Source organism: Nicotiana tabacum, chromosome 3, assembly GCF_000715075.1.
Source record: "Nicotiana tabacum cultivar K326 chromosome 3, ASM71507v2, whole genome shotgun sequence".
NCBI classification, from domain to species: domain Eukaryota; kingdom Viridiplantae; phylum Streptophyta; class Magnoliopsida; order Solanales; family Solanaceae; genus Nicotiana; species Nicotiana tabacum.
In genome coordinates this window covers 6202880-6219067 of record NC_134082.1, presented here as the reverse complement: position 1 = coordinate 6219067, position 16188 = coordinate 6202880, and positions in this window count along the sequence as shown.

Below are 16188 nucleotides of genomic sequence, written 5' to 3'. Positions count from 1 at the left end.
TTGAACCAATGTCATATGAGGTACGAGGGCTGTTATATTCTGTGTGAATGACTCCATATTCTCCTTCTTGAAAATCCCTGAACCAGTCCCTGTTGGGACATATATGATAGCTACAAGCTGAGTCCATCAACCATATGTCTGATGATGTTGATGACTCTGTTGTAACTAATGAGAAGTCTAAATCATCACAATAAGCTACATTTGAATCCATAAAGGCCTTTCCATTGTTATGTTTGGACTTATTCTTCAACTTCTGACGGTCTTTCTTCCAGTGCCTCTTTTCTCGACAAAAGGTACATTCATCTTTGTTGGGTCTAGATCTTGACTTGGATCTTCCCTTCTTTGTCCTCGTTTGATTTTGAGGACGACCCCTCACAACCAGTGCTTCTCCTTCTCCGCCCTTCTGTGTTTCTCCCTTTCTTTGTTCATAGCTTTACAAAGCCGAACAAACTTCTCTGAGAGAAATTTCGTCATTTCCATGGAGTTGAGCAGTTTCAAGGTGCTCAAACTCATCAAGAAGTGACCCCAACAACATCAAGGCCAAGTCACCATCATCAAAAGTTGCATCCATATTTTGCAAATCCGTGACCAACTTATTGAAACTGGTGATATGTTCATTCATCGTGGTACCAGGAACATGGGTGAAGCGAAACAGTCTCTTCTTCTTGTACAATTTATTTTGACTGTTTTCTTCAAAAATTTATCCTCGAGTGCTTTTCATAATTTACTTGCAGAAGTTTCATTTGTGTATGGATATTTCTGGTCTCTAGCAAGGTAGGATCGAATGGTACCGCAAGTAAAACAGTTGATAATTCTCCAATCTTCTTCTCCAATAACATCTGGTCTTTTTATTCAATGTCAAGATCTAGCCCTTGTTGAAAAAGGACATCTAGAACCTCGCCTTGCCACATCCCAAAATGTCCTGACCCGTCAAAAATTTCTACCGCAAATTTCGCATTTGACACAATTCTTGTCATTAGCGAAGATGCCAACGATGATGTATTATTGACACTTGATATAGATTCTTCTTATTTATTGTCTCCCATTTTGACACAAATATTATTTAACAGCTGACGACACAAATCAAGATTATTTTCTTTCTGGTGTGGAAGATCAGACTAAGTTGCAACCACCGAGCATACTCAGACAGAAATTTAACTCAATTACCAAGATAAATCTTATCTGATGTGAAAGATCAGACTATACTGCAACCACATAGCATACTTAAACAATACATAGCATACTTAAGCAAGCATTTAACATGTGGTACACTGTTATGATTCATCAAAGACATGGCATACCAATAATTTGATTGCTTTCCCTCTTTCCATGATTGTAATTCCTTCCCTTCCTTTCAACTTCTCAAGATCTGATGTATAAAATATACATAAAACCTAATAAGGAGAAAAAAGAAGGAGGAGCAAGAATACAAAGGATCTGAAGAAAAGACGCATAAAAAAAGCCATAGCAGGAAACCATACATAAAAATTCAGTTAAATAAACTTTGTTTAGCTAAACATGATTGGCTAAGATCATGGTGGACTAGCTAACCTTTTTAATTGATGTTGAAGATGAAAATTACCATATTCTTTGTTAAGTTATATGTCAACCAAAAAGACTAATAGCAATTACTGGGGCTCCAGATAAAGCTGTCTTACACATATCTCTTTTGCCGCCTCATTAACATATGATCCATCTTCATTCCTATGTGTAGCGAGATAAAGCTGTCCTCGTCCGAGCTTTTGTCCAGTCTCAGCCATCTACAAATGAAAAAGTCAAAGTCGCATTAACTTAATCAACTATGAATAGTTGCTAGTTTAATTAAAGTATCCAAAATGAATTAATACCATTTTAGCCCTTCATCTGGAGTTAGGTTTGGAGCTACCAATATGTGAAACAGTTTGTTTCTTCCGAATTTCAGCATTTCTTTTACAAGTTTCCTTACAAACAGATACCAAGAAATTTGGATATTAAGCAAGCATTTAACATGTGGTACACTGTTATGATTCATTATAGAGATAGGAGTAGTGTGTCTAGTTATTTTCATTTTATGTAGCAATATGGGCTGTGTACTTTGCTATAATGAACAAGTTTATTTTCAGTTTCAATTTTCATTATGTTCTTCACCTGTTAGGTCTCATTGCACATAGTAGTGGCCTGTTGGTTGTACAATAAATCATCATAACAGTTCTGAAATATTCTAGCTAGAACAATTAATGTTTTCAACTATTCACCATTGTTACAAGTTTAAAGAAGAGATCTCGAATTTTGAATCTGAAAATTAAGCTTAAGTCAAGTCGACGTTGGAAAAGCTTGAAAATATTAGCAGAGATGAAGATTGGTTAAAGTGAAGCCATATAACTACATATACTAATTGAAGCAATGAATAAATACCTGTGTTTTTCTTTAAAGTGAATCAACATAAGAAATCCATTGATTCGATGGAATCCCCAGTGGAACACCATCTATTATCTCACCTTTGCTCTTAAGTGGATCACAGACCTTTTCATACAACTTTAGCCTTTTTGCACCCCACTTCTTATGCATAGAATTATAAACATATCGTCTTGCTTTTGACTCAGTTGTCCTAAGCTTCAACAATAAACCAAGGGTTAGATAATTATTACATGCAAATATACAATTTAATGACATAAAACAGAGATATTTTATGCCTCGGGAATACCTTTATAAATCAATCTTAACAATGGTTGAAGGTTGTCACAGGTAAATCCGGCCATTTCTTAAAGTGAATTGGAAAAATGGAGCAGTCGGTTGCTAAAATTCCACAAAAGCCTGCAAGAACGCCTTGTCCTTCACCAATGGGAGAATCCGTGTCGGCAAAATCAACCACAATACGTTTTCGATTAGATAAATTTAACACATCTGTTTTCTTCACTTTAAGTATCTTGTTAGCTCATTTTGAGGTAACAGAATATTAGTTGCAGCGTAAAATAGGCAGAATGTATACTATGATTATAATACTGCCAACAGTATTAAAGAGTTTGATAGCAGGTATTTCCCCTTTGAAATTATACCATTGCAAGGCAGCATTGCAAGCATTGAGTTTTATTATTCTGTTCTTCTCTCTTTTATTAAGTTTCCTACAAGATCAATACTATATCCTGGTATTACAGATATGAAAAAGAGAGACACATCATAAAAATACAATATGGATCAACTACAGTCTATCAGTTTCATGAAAATTGTGTTAAATAGTAACAGTGAAACTGAACAGTAGGGCACAAGACAATCCAATTCAGTTTAAACTATGATCAAGCTACTGAATTTCCACCAGCGTAACAGTAATATATCATCATCAGTTTAAACTACTCCATTGCTAGAGGTCACGAGCCAATCCAATACTTGGTACTCCATCTATAAGTCCCAAAAAAAATCCTAAGAGTTGTTGAATTAAGCCATTAAGGTTATAGGCAACAAAAGATAAAAACTCAAATATTCATGTTTGTTGCGGAATATCGTGAATTAACTAGCACACAATCACACACAAAGCAAATAGAAGAGAAAATTCAACACAAAGATTTAACGAGGTTTGGCTAAGCCTAATCCTCGGGGCAAAAGCAGAGAAAGTTTTCCACTATAAATGAGAAGAAAAGCACAATACAATCTCTAGAATCCCCAACTACAACCCCTATTTATAGATCCCAAAAGGTCCCAAACATATATGAGAAAGGTTTCCCAATTTGACAAGGACTATAGGTTTTCTTTCCCAAATCTATTAGGACGATGAGTTTTCCTAAACCTATAGGGACTATGGGTTTCCTAAAAATACAAAGAAATAATTCAAGCCACAAATAACAAATCTTCCCCTTGGCTTGAAATTCTCTTCATCAATAGGAACAACGTCTCTCTACCTTGCCCTTAGCCCTCGCAAGGGCTCTATGAGTACTGCACACACCTATCAAGTCTAGGCAATGCCTAAACTTGTTGGCCAGGACTTCCTTGGTCATCATATCAGTTGGATTATCATGCGTAGACACTTTTTCTACTTTAACAACCCCTTTTGATATAATGTCTCGAATAAAGTGATGTCTGACTTCAATATGCTTCGCCCGCTCATGAAACATCTGATTCTTAGTAAGATGAATGGCGCTCTGACTGTCACAAAAAAGTTGCGTCTTCTTCTGAGCTAGTCCAAGATTACTTACCAAGCCTTGTAGCCAAAAATTCTCTTTCACTGCTTTCGTAATTGCCATATACTTAGCTTCTATGGTAGACAAAGCAACAACAGACTGCAAAGTCGCCTTCCAACTGATGAAACTACTAGAAACAATAAAAACATAGCCTGAGATCTTCTCTTATCCAAGTCCCCTGCATAATCTGAATCAACATAGCCAACTAAGGATTCACTCAACTTGTCTTTGTAAAAATTAAGCCTACATCTACAGTACCCTTCAAGTATCTCAAGATCACTTCACCGCCTACCAATGTTCTTTACCAGGACACGCCATGTATCTACTCACAACACTAACAGCATGTGAAATGTCAGGACGAGTGCAAACGATATCATACATAATGGTACCTACAACACTGAAATATGGAACACTAGACAACTGTTCGATCTCCTCGTCTGTTTTTGGTGACATGTTTGCAGATAACTTGAAATAGGAAGCAAAAGAAAAAGACACAGATTTAGCACCTATCATATTAAATCTCTTGAGGACCTTCTCAATATAGGACCGTTGGGACAACATCAGCTTTCCAACCCTTTTATCTCGAGTAATCTCCATCCCCAATATCTTCTTTGCAGCACCTAAATCCTTCATCTCAAACTCCTCACCTAGTTGCTTCTTAAATCGGGTATGTGACATGTTTTTAGCATCAATAAGCATGCCATCCACATATAACAACAAATATACACTAGAACCATCTTCAAGCTTTTTGTAATACACACAACTATCATATGCACTTCGAGAAAATGCATTTTGAATCATGAATGTATCAAATCTTTTATACCACTGCCTAGGAGACTGTTTCAGACCATATAAAGATTTCTTAAGTAAGCAAACATGATTTTTATTATCCTGAGTAATGAATCCCTCGGGTTGACTTATATAAATTTGCTCATCCAACTCACCATGCAAGAATGCAGTTTTCACATCTAACTGCTCTAGTTCTAAGTCATGAAGAGCCACCAAAGCTAGTAAGACCCTGTTAGAGCTATGCTTTACCACTGGAGAGAACACTTCATTATAATCTATCACCTCCCACTGTGTAAAACCTTTAGCTACTAATCTTTACTTGTACCTTGATGCTTCAACCCCTGGATTTCCCTCGTTTCTTTTGAAAAGCCATTTGCAGCCTAGTACATTCTGCCCCTTTTGCAATGGAACAAGCTTTCATATCTGATTCTTATGAAGAGACTCAATCTCTTCACTCATAACACAAACCCATTGATCTGCTTCTAGACTAGAAATAACTTCTTTATAGCTATTAGGCTCAAGCACATCAATGTTCTTTGCAACAGACAAAGCAAACTCCATAAAATTTAACATATCCAAGAAAATTACTATCGGCTACGTTTGCAAACTTTGTGGTGGATTGATCACTCTTTTCTCTATGCCTGTTGCAATGCTATAGGGTTTTTTCATAGGTGCATCAACATTATCGTCTTGATCAATATTTTGCACCTCCTTCACTTCCTCTACTTTAGAACTACTGGGATGAGCTAGTGGAGATTCAATTTCTAGCTCTATGCGGTCACTGACACCATGATCTGTTTCTGCTATTGCCTTCTCCCTCTGACTGTCCAGTGAAGAAGATTATTGAATGTTACATACCGACTGATAATTAGTCCTGGAGTCTCTCTTAGAATACAGATTTTCCAGCTTCTTCCATGCCGTTGCTGCAGATGTTTCTTCAACAATTTCCCGAAGAACGCTATCTATAACCATCATGAAGATCGCACTCAAAGCCCTCTCCTTCGGGTCTTCCTTCTTTGTCTCTTTCATAACTTCAGTAAAATCCTCATCAATTGCTATCCAAAATCCTTGTAACACCAGGGACGATTTCATCCTAATCTTCCATAGAATGAAACTAGAACCTCCATCAAATTTCTCTACTTCGTACTTTGTTGAATATGATGAAGATATTTTAACCCTAGATTATATGTAGAAACCCGAACCTTGCTTTGATACCAATTATTGCGGAATATCGTGTGTTAACTAGCACACAATCACACATAAAGCAAATAGAGAAGAAAAATCAATACAAAGATTCAACGAGGTTCGGCTAAGCCTAATCCTCGGGTCAAACGCGGAGAGTTTTCCACTATGAATGAGAAGAAAAGTACAATACAATCTCTAGAATCCCAAACTACAACCCCTACATATAGATCCCAAAATATCCCAAACATATATGAGAAAGTTTTCCCAATTTGACAAGGACTATAGGTTTTCCTTTCCCAAATCTATTAGGACAATGAGTTTCCTAAAAATACAATGAAATAATTCAAGCCACAAATAACAATGTTAGATAAGAAACTTAGTCAAATCAACAACGAGCACATAACCAAAAACTTCTAATAGCATACACAATTCGATCTAAAAGGGTTATTTACTGGAATTCAGTGGTGGCATGGCCAGTGATCCTAGGCTAGAAACTCGTATTTTAGCCATAGTAACAATACTTTAATTATTATATTTTACATTTGTTTGACCTTAAATAATAGTGAATTACACTTAATATGTTTTATGCCTTGCAGGAAGTGATTCTGAGGACAAAAGGTAATTTGGAATGAAATCGATCAATTTGGGGCTTTGAAGTCTAAGTAAAAGCCTAATAAATTAAGTCGGGGTCGTGTTCGGAAGTCGCGTAGCAAGCCTTGATAGCAAAATAGGAGAAAATAACTTCACTCTATGAAATTTGTACTAATGCACCGCCTGGGGCGCCGCGGTAGTGTAATTTGCCTTAGAGTGAAAATTTCGCAAAAAAAAAAATGCACCGCTAATGCGGCACGCCACGCGTGTGTAAAAATAGCAAAATGATTTCTACTTCGGCTTAAAAAAGGTAGATTCGTCCAAAGCTATTCCTACACGGTATAAAAAACACTATTTCGGGGGGGGAGGGGGGGGACCTAATTTGGAGAAGAAAACAAAAGGTGATCCAATTTGGAGAGCAAAAGGAGAGTACAAAGCACTTGGGAGCAAGAATTTGATTAATTCTTCCAACCTTCTTCTAGTATCCATGTATATTATGTTTAAGAATAGTATTTTTGATGCTTGTATGAATATGTGTGTCTAAGAACCCAAATATTCTAGGATCATGGGTGCTATATGATTGTAATGTTTGAAGTTTAATTTGAATTTATCATATTGGGTTGTTTACTTAATTCTGCTTTTAATTTTTTTGCTGAGTAGCTGACAGTGAAATACTATTTATGAATCTAGAGTTTAACTAGAAAGTGAAAATTCTAGATTGCATAGAGAATTAAATAGATCAAGTTCTTGATCCTGGGCATCGGTGTATGAATTTGCAATTAGGATAGACATATATCTAATTGCCTTATTTGGTTGAAATTTAGGAATTGTAAATGCATTCTCGTTAATCTTGATTCCATAGATATATAGGTACTAAGTTAGCTTGAATAGGCGTGTAAGAACTCGACAGATTCTTATGAGTGTTATCAATCATGTTAATCAATAACCCAGATAATTCAATTAGTTATTTTAAACCAAGGATGCAACATGATTGTTAGTTAGCCTATGACCCTGGAATATCTTCTCTCATTGATTATTATCCGAAATTGCAAAAGTGTTGTGGTTGATTTTTAGTTATATTATTGCTTGATAGTTCTTTAAGTAATAAATTAGTTATTTATGTATTTTGTGAAGAAACCTCTTGAATTGATAAGTGTTTGAGTTTGAATTAGTAAATAATGTTACATCCCGTAAAATTGAACCGGTTGTGGATGCATTAAATGAGTATTAACTTGATGGTAATCAAATTGTTGTGATAATAAGTTTACGAGGCATATCATAAGTGATTTTGGGTCCAAGGAGAGACCTAAGTCTCAGCCAAGTTGGAAATCTACATGAAAGACTAAAATTCCAAATGGGTAAGCACAAGACAATACTTTCGACGAACATATCTACGGATATATAAGGTTTTAGATGATACAAAACTTATCAAATGAAAGGTCTTTGATTCTAGTATCTAACGCTGCAAACTGTTCGTCATTTGGACTTTCCTGTAAGAAGTTATGACCAAATTGCCAAAGGCTAGCGGAGGACTACGCGGATGCGAAGCATCAGAGCCTGCATCCGAAAAGAGGGGCTGCCAGTGAAGTGCTGCCATAGCATCCATGTAGCATCCGAGCTCCTGAGCGGAGGACTGCTCGGATGCGAAGTTTCCACATCCGCATCCGAAATCTGGGCTTATAAACACAATTTCGGGATTCATTTTCCTCTTTCTATTTGCACGATCTTCACCCACTCAAGAGCACCAACTCCTACCCTCTTCAGGGTAAGCAATCCCCATTATCTTGGTGTGAAATTCCATCATTTCTACACTAGTATTGATGAAATCTACACATAAAATACATAAATCTTCAAGAAATGTCTTCAAGAACTCAAAGGAGGGTTTTGCAAAATTTCTTCCAAAAAGGTAATCCTACACCCTTAGACTTACATGTATGGATTTATTAAGAGTATGTTTGGAAAGCCACCGTATAACTGAAATTGGTGTAATTACTAGGATAGTAATTACACAGCCTAGTAATTACTCAGTTGTGTAATTACGATGACCTATTTGTTTGTCATAGTGTGATTACAGTGTAATTACTAGTTTATTGTTTGGTTGAACAAGTGTAATTACACAGTTAGATTAAATTTTAAATTAAATAATTAACAAAACTTAAAAGTTAATATAATAAATATATGCATATAAATTTTTATAAGTATAAATGATATTATATTTGGTATTTAAGATGTATATTTTTCGTGAATACACATTAATAAGTAATCATATATTAATAACTAATATTGTAAAAATAATTTATATATATATTTGAAATTAATAATATTTAGTTTAGATACTTACAAAAATTTAAAATATACGTTTTTTGTAAGAACATCATGGAATTCATATTTGATAAAATAAATTAATATTTATAAATATAATGTCATAACATTATTCAAATGTTTGACAACATTGATCTATCAATTCTAACTAAAAAATGAACAACATGTGACGTGAGCCAATACTACTAAATAAGTAAATTGAAACCATGAATATAACATAATTTCAAATTCCAAAAAAAAAATTATTTAGCATATGTCAAATTCCAACATAATAATAGTAAGTTCCACTATAACTTTAGATTAGGAAACATAATAAGTTTATAACCTCATTCAACAATGAAATTCCACTTTAATTACATCACTCATTACATGATAAGTAAATGACTCATTATTTATAATATTGGGAGGTGTAGTTTCAAAAAATAGGATAATAAAATAAATAAAAAATAAAAATATAAGCAATTACATGAAATAACAAGAAGTAAAGGAAGAGAAATAAAAGATAAATAATGTACAAAGAAAAATATATTTTAAAATTTTAAAAGAAATTAAAAAGTAAAAATAAAATAAAAAAAATTAAAATAATAGAAATAAAAAAGTTATAAAGAAAATAAATTAAAATAAAAATAAAAAGGAAAGAAAATAAAAAAACAACCTTGTAATTACACGGTTTAATTACCACCAATTCTAACCTCCTCCTTGAGAATTGGAGAGTGTAATTACACCCATCCAATTACACCTAATTCCATGCTGACCAAGTAATTACTTGGCCAAACAAACATGCCAAACTGTGTAATTATAGCTAATTACACCCAAATCCAATTTATAGGTGGCTTTCCAAACACGCTCTAAGGGAATATGAGTATGAATAAGTAATAGAACTCTTGGTATGGTTATTGGAAGCCATAAGTTCCCAATTTAATTACATAACTATAGTAGATATTGAAAGATGATTATTTAATGGTATTTTATTGGTTGGGTGTGGATGAATGGTCATATATATGATGTTGGAAGTTATAAATTGGTTAATCATGATGGTGAGATAAATTATTGATGAATGGTGGTAGTTAGATGAACTAATTATATGGTGATGAGATGTAGAGATTTATGCCTACAAGGTATTTGATAATATGCCTAAAGAGCTTAAGTTATGTAATTTGTTGCTAATATTGGGTTCCATTGGATGTTGCTATTGTATATTGAAAGTTTTTAATATTGTGGATCATTGTAGTATCACTAAGGGGAGAAATTGAGGTATGTGAGGCTAACTCTCTTTAAGTTTGGGAATGTTTATGATTCTCCCTACGTCCCATCCTTTATGACTGCTACGAGTTTCCTCATAAAGTAATTATGTCTTAGTTCCTTGAATTGTTGTAGAACTTCTATTCTCTAGCTTTATAACTCGTTCTTAACTTTCATTCTGAATATTTTAAGCTTAGTGCATATTCAATATAGACTTGGCTTTGAAGCCCCGAGTCTCAGTATTGATTACTCAGTATGTAATAAACAATCAAAGTTTCAGTGTTCATAATCAATTCAAGAATTCATGTCTCAGTCTAGTCCTATTTAGTATTCCAGTATTATGTAACTTAGTGTGATTCCTTATTTCAGTATCACATATCGCAGTATGATTCTCAGTTCTTGATTTTAAATCCCTTAATGTTGAACATTTGTATTTGGGCCTGAGGCCGTAGTTTATGCTTTATGCATTTTTAGGTTTGAGGCCGCAATTATGTATACATATACTTGGGCCCGAGGCCGCAGTTTGTGCACAGATATATTGGGCCTGAGGCCGCTGTTTAGTGTACAGATAAACAGGTAATTCATCATTCAGAAAAGGGAGTATTCATATCCTTACTTCCTTCATTCAGTTCAATTATCAGTTATCAGTTATCATTTCAGTTTCAGATTCAATAGTAATCTTTTCAGTTATCAATTATCAATTCTCAATTATCAGCTTAGTTTCAATTTCAATATTTATAATTCTTTCTTTCAGTTGCTTTACATACCAGTGCAATTCAAATGTATTGATATCCATTTTTGCCCAAGGCCTGCATCTCACGATACAGGTAATGATTTATAGGTTGATAATTCCGAGTGCTAGGATTCTCGTACCAGCTATTGGTGATCCCTAGTTCTTTCGGGGCATTATGATCTCCTTACAATCTTAAGTTGTGTTCAGTGGAGTTTTCTTTATATGTGTGCGTCGGCCACTCATATAAACGTTTAACTATTAAGACATCCAGGATTGTCTTATTTCTTTCTACTCTAGATCATGCCATGAAGCTTAGAGCAATATGTATCCTTCTATTCCTATCGAATTCCAGATATATTGAATGACTAAGCGACGGTCAGGGAGAAAAAAGAAAAGCCCAAGGTCCCGGAAGGATGATTTGCCTATTGTGGTATTACTATAAATTTCATGTTGGCAACAACTGAGATTTGAGAGGATGTTGAAAGTGTGATGCAATGAGATTAGAGCATAACCTTATCAGAAAGTACAAAAGCAGTCATTATATTTTATGGTTATCAGTTTAACTCAGGTACCAGTTATGTCTTTCAGTTACCAGGTTTATGGTTATTCAGTATGCCAGTTATTTGTTATTCAATTACCATATCTCCAATTTCCAGTGTATCTAATATCTACTAACTTGGGAGTATATGGTGATGCCTACGGGTGCTAAGAGAAAATGTAAGAATAGTGATTGTAGCGAAATTGTCACATGTTTTAGGTCTGAATTAAGACCAGGACTCGCTAGATTGTGTAAGAAGTTATTTATAAGGCGATGGTATCTCTGAAGGACATGTTTATGTATGGTTGTGTATTCGAATGCATTTTACTTCACATAACAATTTTATTTTTAATTCTTAGCAATTGAGCCACAAGTTGGATGATGACAATTTAGATGTTAGACCCTATAGTATAGCAGGTTAAGAATTTGACCGCAACTGGCCTAGAATTGGTCATTATAATTTTGGACAAAAAAGAGACTAAGGGCAAAAGTCCTAGCAGTCAGAAATGATTGATATTATGAGAGAGGTATTTTTATTACGACTTATTCATATGACTAAGAAGATATGATGTACGAAAATGAGAACATATAGCAACCGATATTGAATTTTAGCGAATAATTTTAAGTTGTTTATATTTATTCATACTAGAACTAGAAAGTACCACCTTTGTAAGTTACTATAAGAAGAAGTTAGTATTGTGAGATCAAGGATATGATAGTTCCCTTTAGGTTATGTGACTAAGTGTTTACCCCGAAAGTTTATAGTTTGATATATTTTTGAAGTGTATCGAAATTTGGGGTTAGACATTCCAATTTTATTTAATACAGATGAAATTTTCCTAAGTGTGATCCATGTACATAGTACAAAAGAAAGATTGTGTGCGACCGTAGAATATTGTCAGATGGTGTGGTAAGTTAGAAATAACCTTATGCTTTACTTTAGTTATTCATAGCAAAGCGAGAAAATATGATGCTAGCAGGTGGTTAGTAAAAGAATAGTAAATAAGATTAGAGTAAATACAGTGAATTACCAATTTCAGCAGAGCTAGTAGAGGTAAGATTTGATTCACTTAGCAAGATTAACACTAGTGAATGAGTGACAGTTTGAAACACCAAACGAATGTTAGAACCCAAAGAGTTTATGTTAAACCTGAAGTACAGTGGTAGTGGAAAAAAAACCAGCTAACAGTGAGAGAGCAAGCTATAGAAGAATAACTTTAAGGAATTATCATAATGTGGTTCCTCTAAGATTGACAGTGTGAGCAGAGTTAAATTATTAAGATAGTGTATGATAGGTGTGAATACATTAGCTATCTTTTATGTGAATAATTTAGTTTTTCCTAGCTCGGAAGTAAGTTGGTAGATGAGTCGTCATTGACATAGAGTGCAAAGAATTGCAAAAAATAAGGAAGGTTATTTGGATCCCAACAAAAATAGAAAGATCCACAAGTATAAGACCTTTGGTGTAAGGGGTGAAGTGAAACTTTTCAGTAAGTCTAGTTAGTGATGTGAAACCCGAATAGTTAGCATGGATAAAAAGAAAATTGGTTCGGTAACGAGGGAAAATTGTATAATTATCATAAGGAATATGTCTAGCATGTGTAAGAAACACAAAGTGAATAGAATGACCACCGAGCTTAGTTATTGATGATAAGTGATCACAGAAAAGCTATAAAATCATTCCTATTTATGTGTTATAAGGGTAGTGCCATTGCACGAGACTCTAAAATTTAGAGTACATGTCAAAGACTAGTTCACAATAATACTATAAGTGTTTTCAGGAAGAAGATAATCAAGTGTGGGAAGTATAACTCATGATTGAGGTAGACAAGAGAACTCTAGTGACAGAAGTTCACCGCTTAGCCCAACTATGAGTTCAATATGCGTACTCCAAAGATAGTATAGTTGTGGTCTTAAATATGACTTGTTCCTCCTTAGTAGCCGAAGTGACAGAGAAATAGTTTGATGATCCCTACCTGTTGTAGCTAAAAAGGGGGATTCACAAGCATAATATGATGGCTTTTAAACAAGAGGGGGATGATAGTACTTTGAGGTACCACGATAGATTGTGAGTTCCAACCATACATGGACTTAGTAAGGGAGGAAGATGTTACAAGCCCATAATTCCAGGTATTCTATCCACCTAGGTTTCCCAAAGATGTATCATGATCTTAAGGATATTTATTGGTGGAAAGACATGATAAAGAAAGTTGCAGACCTTGTGGCCAAGTAATTGAATTGTCAGCGAGCGAAAGTCGAGCAGCAGAAAACCAAGTGTTTATCTCAGAACACATATATCCTTTAGTGGAGATGGTAAATATGGATCTTATAATAGGATTATCTCTCTCATTTTGAAAGCATGATTTTTATGGGCGAAGGTGTAGATTGCCAATAAGTTGGTCTGAATTTGGCGAAGCGGAGTTGTTGGGACTAGATTTGGTCAATCGATATTTGGAGAAAGTCAAGCTGATTCAAGAGCATTTGAAAACGGCTTAGAGTCTCCAAAAGTCCTATTCGAACATGCAACATAGAGACCTAGAGTTTCAAGTTGATGAATGGGTGTTTCTAAAAGTTTCGCCTATGAAAGGTGTTATAAGATTTGGGAAGAAAGGAAGGCTCAATCCCAGATACATCATCCTATATAGGATCCTATGAAGGATCGGGTAAGTAGCTTATGAGTTGGAATTTCCACCATAATTAGCGGTTGTATACCAATATTTCACGTGTCATATTATAACATTCAAGTTTCAAGTATTCAAATCTCATGTCACGACAGTTGTGTTTCCAGTTTTCAAATCTCATGTCACAACATTTATGTTTTTCAATATTTAGAAACATTCAAGGCAGTTCAATACTCAGATACTCATATCAGTCTAGTACTCATATATTCATGCTAACTTAATACTCAGATATTGATGTGAGTTCAGTGAGCAGATATTCACGTTAGTGCAACACTCGATTATTCGTGCCAGTTCAGTATTTATATATCTACATTAGTTCAGAATTCACGTACCCATAACAAACAAGTATTCGTGTATAGTAGCCATTCAGTCTAGTACTTATTCAGTTCAGTATCTCATCAGTTCAGTAATCTTGTATTCATTCAGTTTAGTATGCAAGTGTTAATGCATGTTCATGTTCCCACCAGGCCCATTTAAGGTCCGGAGATAGTCGAAGATACAACAAGGACAATCATTCGAGAACAAAAGATCCCAAAGGGGAGATAATGTAACACCCCATAAAATTTAATCAGTTGTGGATGCATTAAATGAGTATTAACGTGATGGTAATCAAATTGTTATGATAATAAGTGTATGAGGCATATCATTAGTGATTTAGGGTCCAAGGAGAGACCTAAGTCTAAGTAAAATTGGAAAACTACATGAAAGACTAAAATTCCAAATGAGTAAGGACAAGACCATATGTTCGACAAGCATAGATACAGATATATAGGGTGTTATATGATGCAAGACCTATCAAATGAAAGGTCTTTGATTCTAGTTTCTAACGCTTCAAACTGTTCGTCATTTGGACTTTCCTACAAGAAATTATGACCAAATTACCAAAGACTGGTGAAAGACTGCGCGGATGCGAAACATCTGAGACCGCATACGAAAAGATGGGCTGGCGGTGAAGTGCTACCATAGCGTCCGAGCTCATGAGCGGAGGACTGCTCGGATGCGAAGCATCCACGTATGCATCCAAAATCTGGGCTTATAAACACAATTTCGGGATTCATTTTCCCCATTCTATTTGGACGATCCTTGGGGTTCTTCTTCACCCACTCAAGAGCACCAACTCCTACCCTCTTCAAGGTAAGCAATCCCCATTTTCTTGGTATAAAATTCCATCATTTCTATACTATTATTAATGAAATCTACACATAAAATACTTTTATATCAAGACATTTCTTCAAGAACTCAAAGGACGGTTTTGCAAGATTTCTTCCAAAAAGGTAATCCTACACCTTTAGACATACATGTATGGATTTATTAAGGGAATATGAGCATGAATAAGTAATAGAACTCTTGGTATGGTAATTGGAAGCCAAAAGTTCCCAATTTAATTACATAACTATAGTAGAGATTGAAAGATAAATATTAGATGAAATTTTATTGGTTGGGTGTGGAAGGATGGTCATATATGTGATGTTGGAAGTTGTAAATTGGTTAATCATGATGGTGGGATAAATTGTTGATGAATGGTGGCAGTTAGATGAACTAATTATATGGTGATGAGATGTAGAGATTTATGCCTACAAGGTGTTTGATAATATTCCTAAATGGCTTAAGTTATGAAATTTGTTTCTAATATTGGGTTCCATTGGATGTTGCTATTGTAGATTGAAGGTTTTTAGTATTGTGGATCATTGTAGTATCACTAAGGGGCAAAATTGAGGTATGTGAGGCTAACTCTCTTTACGTTTGGGAATGTTTATGATTCTCCCTACGTCCCATCCTTTATGACTGCTATGAGTTTCCTCATAAAGTAATTATGTCTTAGTTCCTTGAATTGTTGTAGAACTTCTATTCTCTAGCTTCACAACTTGTTCTTAACTTTCATTCTGAATATTTTAAGCTTAGTGCATATTCAATATAGACTTGGCTTTGAAGCCCCGAGTCTCAGTATTGATTACT